Below are 9,126 nucleotides of genomic sequence, written 5' to 3' on the forward strand. Positions count from 1 at the left end.
TTAAGAAGGATGGTTCCTCCCTGCCACACTGGGTTGCAGCTAGGGCACCGAGGGACCCAGCAAACCACCGAGCCTGTGTGGGCCTTCAGCTCGCACAAGCTGTGAGCGAGGATTTGTTTTCAAGGTCAGTGGAGACCTCAGGCTCTGGCTGCAGCCCAGGAGCAGGCTCAGTGTGGGCACACATGCATTTGTGTGCTTGCTGTTCTTCCTGGTACCCTGCAGGACATGCACTTTTCCCAGCTCCCAGCAGCAGGCAGTATCGACTTCAGCAGACTTGGAAATGAAACAGAAATTACTCTTGGATAAATTATTAAAATATTTGTTTCTATTTAAAGGGACTTTATGGACTTCTCGGTTAAATAAAATATGAAAGTGGCATGATAAAACATGTAAGCATCCTAACAAAGATGGGCAGGAGCAAGGGACCAGGGCTGAGCTTAGCATCCTCCCCTTGCTTACAGCTACAGGCCAGATGCCAAATCCCATACTCTTGCCCCAGGCAAAATGCTATGTTTTATCTTTTTTTTCCTGAGTAAAGGCAGTATGATGAGGATCTTTTGGGGAATATCAGTAGCCTCCTGCTAGCTGTTGATTTGGGGCTTAGTCTGTTGTACAGTGTTTCAAATACTGATGAAGGTATCAGTGTGCACCAAGATAACAGTGATGGCTTCAAACAACACGTGCTTACTTGCTTCCTCGTGTGGTCCAGCCTGTGCCAGGGAGCCTCTCCCAGTCCCTGCCCAGCCACAGTTCAAGGCTGCAAACTGGGAGACACGCCATGCCCAAATGCTACCTGGAACTGTGTTTTGGAGAGAAAAGGAATCAAATGCATGGGCTTGAGCTGTGCTGTTTTCTCAGACCCAGTGGCTTCAGCTTATTTTATTGTTGCAAATACAGATTTGTGGATACTGCCAACTACACTAATTTGTCACGAATATGATTTGTTACATGGCTTTGGCTAGCAATTTAAGATTTATTAATATTTTTGAGATGGATCACAGTATTAGAGTGTATAATTTTTAACAGCACTTAAGCATCAGCCAATTTAAAACAACAATTTGATGGAACTTTTTACAATCAACGTAGCAACTCAGTTAAAGATTCGAGAATGGCAATGTTCACTCTATTACTTACATGGAAGAAGTACATAGAGAATTCAGTTATGCTTGAGTTAGAATGATTCACAGAGGGATCATGGATGCAGGGGATAAGGAGAACCCTCCTGTTGAGTCACGAGGTTCAGAATAGACCCCGGTGCTTTCTAAACTCCTTTTAGAGAGAAGTCTAGGTGCAGCTAGGTCTCAATCTTACTCTCAAAGTCAGACGTTTGAGTCCTCATGAAATCATCAACGGACGATCCTTCAATCCTTGTGAAATCTACCCTGAGTGGTGTCCCAGCCCAGGAGGATATACAGGGTCATACAGCCCGCTGTGGCCCCGGAGAGCTCAAAGGGTCTCCCTTTTGGATCACTAGTTATTGGATCGAGATGCTTGGCTTTGGTCAATATTTTACATTCTGGCCACAATTCATGCTCAAGTTGTTATGACCAAGATATCAGCATGGTAGGGCTTATTCTGAGATCTCAGGGTGGTCCTGATGTACCATTCAGGCAGCAGATAGCCCAGGTGTGGACAGAGTGCCTGACACCCTAGTTGTTATGACGAAGATAACAACACAATAGGGCTGCACCACCACATTTATCTCCTGTTATAGAAGTAGCTGTCACCTCTCCACCCATCAGCTCCTCACCAGTAAAAGGGGAATAAAAGTGTTTCTTCTTTCCACATTCAGCTGTGAACAGGACGGCCACCTCATCTGGTCTTTTAGCTTGTGAAGATCCAGCATCTTGTACTCCACCAAATTTCTCTTTCTGCAATTTTATCAGCAATATCTTTAATTCCACATGGCCCAGTTCTCACAAATGTGGCTGGCTTGGCTCTGGTTCATTCTTTGTACAAAAGCATTAGCTAAACTGCTGGTGGTTTTCTTTCACATCGTATTTATTTTCCTCTCTCACTAACTCTCTATGCAGAATGTGTTGGTTTGGGGTTGGGTTTATTTTTTTGGGTTGTTTTTTTTTTGTGGAAGAATTTATATCAACAACCCACCCTCCCATAAATATTGTTGTAATCTGTGATTAAGAGCATATGTTTCAGTCTGGTACATCCAATGCTATTACAGAGTTATTTCCTAATTGTTCTTTTGCAGTAGAGCAGAGAATAGGATTTTAAATATAAGCTTTCTTTCATCGGTCATGGTTTGAACTTGGTTAGTAAACCTGGGTAAGCAAAATTAGTTGGTTTTTTGTTATGATTTTGAATGAGGCAGATTTATTTATTTATTTATCCTGACAGGTCTTTTATCTCCTGGAATGTGTGGCTACTTGGATCAATGCTGTATATCAGCTCTTTTGCATAACTAAATCCCCACCCTTGCTCCTTAGACATTAAGAATTGCAGATATTCTTATGTGATGTCATGCTGGAGCTTTACATTCCTAAACCTTTCCCCCGTTCAAACATTTTAAAAGCTGCAGGATGGATCTCAGTATTACCGCTAAAAATCAGGACTGACAAATTTCTGATAAAAATGCAACGGGTGTTAAATCTCTCCCTTGCAGATCAAACTACAAAATCTCAGAGTCTGTGGCACCAGGAATTCATATGGGAGAAGGATTTGCAAAGGTCTGAGAGCCATTACCTGCCATAGCTGAGATGGCCAGGGAGAAAGAAGATGGCATCTCCTGGGGCCAGAGACCTGTCCCTGCCTATGAGTGTGGCAATTTCTGTCCAATTCTGCATTCAGGGCCACCCTCTGAAAGGCTTTTAAAAGACACACAATATTCAAACACCAAATTTCTGGGTATACCCTAATTAGCGTGCCTTTATCCATCAATTTCCTTCCTCTGTAACTGACTGTGCTCCTCCTGGCTAATTAATTTGCTCTACAACCAGTTTTAGCCATTGATATGGTCAGTTCTGTGGCATTGCACCCACTGACTCTGTGCAGAAGGGACAAGGAACTAGATGTGAAATCACAATGTTTGCTCCCCCTTTTGGATGTTTCACCTCTGATCTTGGCTCAAAACTAAATTTTAATTCAGAGCACCTCAGTCTGGAGGCCTAAATCTCTGTGTATAGTTGATGGAGATGGGCATTTTTTGCTAGAAGTTGAGCCAGGGTCCTGACAACTGCCCAAAGCTGTGCGCATCTCCCGTAAGATCGCTGTACATCTCAGCTCTCCAAATGGAGATAGCAGCTGGCAGCAGAGCTATATTCCTGAACAACTAAAGGCTCTACAATCATGGCGGAAAGTCTCATGTTTTCTCCCGCAAGAAGGTTAAAGGATGCAAGGGAAAGCACTTCCCAGGGGCCAGAGGGACTTGGCTGAGTGCAAGCCCGGAAGGAAGGATGCAGTGGGCAGAGAGAGCGCTATAAATCCTCCTTATTTCTGTTCTGCTTTGCTGAATGTCTTTGTACTTCCTCTATTTCAGAAACCAAGCATTTAGTTTATGTTCAGTAAAACCTGGCTTTCCTGAGCTCAAAAGCCTTATCTCATCCTGAGTCCCCCACATAAGGGAAGGTAATACACACAGACTCCACCCACCCCAGCATCTGCTTTCCAGGGAGAAAGGCCTTGATTTTGCAGCTCCTGTGCTTGCATCAGGCTGAGCCAAACCTCCCTGCATAGGGGTGAATCTCCCTCCATGCAGGAGACCACAGACATAATGGGGGTTTTGCTTGAGGGAGGACTGCAGGAGCAAACCTTAACCAGATAATGAGTGTGCAAACCCAGCAGTAGGCTTGGTGGTTCTGGGGTATGAATGCTTCACCTGAAAGGTTTCTGGAGCCAGGCAGCAATGCTGGCAGTTTGCATGTGCCTTAACAGGGGAAAATGTGGGGATGTCTGGGAAATTGGCAACTGCCAGTGAGAAGTGAGTGAGGTGGGGAGAAAGATTAGCAGGATCTTCATGGTCTCCAGCCAAGTTGCAGGATGAAGCCACATTTCATCTCCTCACAGGTAGCTGAAGTAAAATTGGAGAAATTGACTGTTTCAGAAGAATCAGGGAGATGGAAGAAGTACCCTGGCTGCTGCTGTGGCTGCGCAGCTTCACCTCTGAAGGCAGCAGCAGAGCTGCTTGTTCTCTTTGTGTGGCAACGGAGAGAGATGATAGAACATGGAACATGGCTATCTCCTTGGTGATCTATCCCTCATGTAGGACATAGGGGTTAGAACACATGTCCAAGTGCCAAGGGAAAGGAATAATGTAATTCCTCCTGCCTTAGTTGCAAGCATAATGAATCTACCTGTTGTTCTTGCACGGGGCATCTAGTTAAGCAAGACAGGGTCTAGAGAAGAAAGGAAATAGCATCAAATACATACATCAGCATATAAAGTTGAGGAGCTTATTGTGTCACCATTGAGAGCCTTGCAGGCTCATTAAGCTCTTATCTTTCTGTTTCTTCCCAAAGTCCTTTTGAATCCCCCTCTGCATAGCAGCAATCATCCTAGGCTCTCTAAGGAAATGGGTGAACTCCACTTGATTGCAGCCTGGTGCTGGTTCAGCTGCCTCTGCCCTAGCAACACCCAGTGGAAAGAGGTCCTGTGAAATCAGTGAGAGAAAAGCAAGCCAAGGTGCTGCAAATTAATTTGGCGTCAACTGCCAGCTCTGCTTTGATGTGCCAGCATTTCCTTTTCTCTTCTTCAAAGCCTTTCTGGAGTCTGCCAGCTGTGCCACACAGTAACAGTGTTTTACTGTTAACCAGAACCAAGCACCCTAGAAAAAAAGGGCTTTATATCAGGACCTTCAAAAACCAGAAAACCCCAATACTGTCAGATTAAGGCTTGCAGTGTTTGGCCCTGGGAAGAAAACAACTGCACCCAAACCACTGTCCATAGGCTGTTGTTGCTGTACAGAGTAATATATGTCTGTGTCTTAATTTTTTTTTCAGACACTCATAACTCAGCAGTGGGAGCTTATTTTTCATAGATCTTGCCCAAGTAGGCTGTCAAGCTTATTTTATTACATTTCTGGGGATGACAATGTGTAAATAAAAGAAGGGGAAAACCTGATACTGTTGAGGCCATTTGGTCTTTTGGGTTTTAAATAACTATTAGAGTGGTATCTGAAATTTTCTGCTGAGTACATCCAGTATTATTTTCACCAGGCTCCCATAAGAGTTCTTGCTCCATCCAGTTCTGTCAGGCAGGGAGGCATGAGAAAAAACTCTGCTCTGCCATATATATTTCAGGAAACCTGAATGAGAAATAAGAGAGGAAAGAAGGGAAATTTACAGCAACTGCTCTGGATATTTTTCCCCTTGTTTCTCATCAGTGAATATGGAATTTTCACCAGCTCATTTAATGCATTAAAAAGGCCTTTTAAATCTTTAAAGTATCCAAGGTACTGTAATAATACTAAAACCCCCTACCTAATAGTAGGCACAAAAATGTATAAAAGCTTTTAATACGGAATCATACAAAGCCAATGGACTGTGCACAAAAAGGCATTGCAGCACGAAGGCACTCTGTCCATCACTGGGACGGTCAGCCCTCCAGCGGTTTGTTCTGATGTCAGCTCCCATGAAACCAGGGCTTTTTGGGAGTATGTGACTTTTGCCATCGACTCCAGCAGAGCCATGGTTCGGCTGATTAAGGTTTGAGGCTAATGGGAATGAGGGGGGAGGAGCAAAAGTGGGAAGGTATCAGCTGTCTGGGCATAGTAAAGCATCCAGAAAGAGGAGGTCAAAGTATCTCCCTGTCAGCACTGAACACTTTGGGATGGCAGAAGCAGAGGACCATCTGGTGTGCCAGGTCTAGGGCTGACCAGAGCCAAGGGGAGGACAGCTAAGGGTCCTGGTCCTGACACAGCATCTGTCCTGTGGGAGCAAGGAAAAGGCTTCACTTCCTGCCCTACTAATTAACAGAGTTCAGCCCATTTTGGGCAAGTCCATCCAAAACTTGATGCTATCCGATCGCCCTGTTAACACCCAGCATCAGCAGTGAACTTAAACTTGTATGCAGATTCCTTGAGTATGGCTTGTTCTTACTTCATTCTGCAATGACCTCTGCATCTGTAATGAGACTACACACAAATATAAATGCTTTGCTTAAAGAGCCATGGCTTTTTTAGCAGTGTGAGATATGTGTGGAGCTTTGAAAAGTCCAGAAGATCTCCTTGTAGAGGCAGTTTTGGATCAGCTTCACTCATCTCATGTTGTCCTTTATGTAGAATGACCAGCTTGTTCTTTGAGCTCTGTGAACTCGTCGCAAATGCGCATGTGGACTTTCTCAGCTACGGCAGGAAAAGGACTTTGGGGTTGAGTGACAAAAATGGCGAGTTCACAGGAGGCTTTGGTCATCAGATTGATGTAGTCAATCAAAACCTGGACTTGGAAAAGCTTATGGGAAGGATGCGTTAATAAAAATGGGGAAGGAGGCAGTGGGAGTGCAAGAGGGGAGGAAAGAATTGACTCATGATGAAGCCAAGGCAGCTGATCTGAAAGACATAATTATTCTTCTATAACTGGCCAAGGAATGGGGAAGCCATTATGTGGATGAATGGAGACAGCAGAAGCAATTTGTCAGCCTGACTTGTTTGAGTGAGTAACTTCAATTCCTCCTTGTCTTCTTCTAAGTGATTTTTCTTTCATTGTCACATAGGAATGTGTTTTACATTTCAAACTCTCTGATGCTTGCCTGAGTGAGAGAAGAGAAAAAGGACGACTTTTGCACAAATATCAGCCATGTTTTTTTTCAGTAATGCCCACTGGCACTACTGAAACTACATGCGTGCTTGCCATCTGTTCCCAGTTTTGGGGGATTTCAGACTTGGCTGGAAAAGATTCCTTCCCAAGGAAAATTTGGAAGTCAAAAAGAGTCCAGGAGCAGAACATTTAATCTCTCTTTTCCCATGGGTTTTATTTATTCATAATTTTGGATTGAGGTGAACAAAAGTTATTTCTAAAGCTTTCACTTTACAAACCTAAAGCCACACGACACATGTCTGTTGAGTATTATGTTTATGCACTCCAAAATGGCTGTGTTTTTCTTTCTGAGTCTCATTTGTGGGGACAGCTTATCCATATTCTACAGTGCTAAATTCTTCCACTTTCTCTTAAAAAGTGAGAGCCACCTCCAGGACTGGAAATGAAAGCCAGACATAGGATGGAGGTGAAGCATAGGAAGACGTCCCCCATCTCTGCACCTGAACACCCCTGTCTCCCTGTACTACCCCTGAAGGCAACCAACCCCAAAGGTGTCCCTTTTTTTAATTTTAATTTGGCTAAGGGTCATGAAAATCACCCGTGAGGATTCAAAACCATTTTTTCCTTACACCCCCAGGGCTGGTGGGCGTGTGCTGGGCAGGCCTGGTACCCACAGACAGCCCAGCCTCCAGATGTTGGCTGCTCCCTTCTTGATGTAGCCTTGTGGCTAGTTCACTCTCTGGGTGAGAGACTTCCGCTCACTTCCTCCTTCTGCCCAAGCAGGTACAGACCAACATTCCTGACTTCCAGAATAGTGTTTCGGCTGCCAGCTGGCTGACTCACCCTGAGACAAGTTCCCTCTCTTGGATCCATGTTTTTGGAGGATGGCTTTGTCCCCATGGCTAGGGCTTCTGCCTGCAAGGTGGAAAAGAGAGGCTAAAATCACCTCAGGCAAAGGGCAGAATTGCTCCTGGCTCTCCTGCTTTGGAGGTGCATCCTGTAAGACTTTATATAAAGTCTAGACAGCAATACAAGGGGAAAGCATCTTTCCCAGTTGTTTAGAAGAAAAGAGGAAACACTGCTCTGTGCTTTGAATTGAAGAACATCCCAGAGGGACTTTCTGGCCTCTTACTAGCAGCCCAGTTGACCTGCCAGAAGCCCTGAGAAAGGTGAAGGGGATTTAGGATTTGTCCTTTTCCTCATTGTTTCCTTATTGCCTGTGTTGGGGTAGCTCCCTGCTCAGCCTTTTGGGTGCTTTGGACCTTTCTCTGAATGGCTTCACCATCCCCAGGCAAAGCAGTCCACTCTGATGTGGACACCAAGCATGTAAAAACTATCCACTTACAGAGTCTGATTTTTCACTGATTCAGTCTTTCAGGGACTTAGGGATTGGTGAGCATCTTAAGAGCATCTGAAGTTATGGCAGCTTTTGGAAAATGTCCCCTCTGGCATAAGCCTGGCTTTAAGCCAGGGGAGAGCCTGTCCTGCTTTGGAGACTGCACATGGTCATGCTACAGAGCCACTTTCCAATGACTCCAAAGAGGAACTGTAAGTGCTTTTTTCCAACTACTTTCAATGCCTACTCCTTGTTACATGCTTAAATTAAACACTGGCTTTAGTGGTTACTCAAAGAGTAATTATTCCACACCCACATCAGTCTTGGCAAGGAAATTCAAGATTAGGTTCCTTATGGTTTCCTTCTGAGACTCTGGCCAAGCTCATGAGCACTGTCTTCTGTCCCCAGACACACTTGCCAGTCCTTTTTCAAGATCTCCTTCTCACTTACCTGTAGCATGGCCACAACTCCCTGGAGAGAAACAGGCACTTCGAGGGAGACACAGATTTATCTGACCTGCTGAGTGCACCACCTACCTAATAATTAAATAAACTGCATCCTCAGAATGCCTATTGCTCTCCACTGGCTGTGAAAGGTGACAAGTTTAGATGCATCCAAATTAACTGGGCACACCTGATGTAACTTCCCTGAGACATTTCCTGCAGGAGTTTGGAGACTGGGAAGAAATAGCAGAAAAACTGATGCAAGACTTTGTCAACTTTTTTTTTTTTAGGTACAGTACCCAGGAGGCAGGACAGAGGAATGGTGAAGGGGTGCGTGTGATTTACTTGGTCCCCTGGCCGCCATTTAGATAAGTCATGTCTCTTGTATCTTTTGCCTGGATGAGCTCATAAGTGCAAATACTTGTGGTTTCAAATGTGTCCATTCATTATTGAGCAGGAAAGGGTAGTGGAATGCTTCTGTCAGGGACTGGAAATTATAAAAGGAGCGATAAGTGATGCTAGTAAAAACCAAGCTGTTATCAGAGGAAGAAAGCAGGGGAAGGGAGGAAGGCAAAACCCTTGCATTTATTCCTCTGAGACACAATTAAAACCCTAAATGAAGATTTTTGGGAAGGACTGT

Source organism: Phalacrocorax aristotelis, chromosome 9 (assembly GCF_949628215.1).
Source record: "Phalacrocorax aristotelis chromosome 9, bGulAri2.1, whole genome shotgun sequence".
Taxonomy (NCBI): Eukaryota; Metazoa; Chordata; class Aves; order Suliformes; family Phalacrocoracidae; genus Phalacrocorax; species Phalacrocorax aristotelis.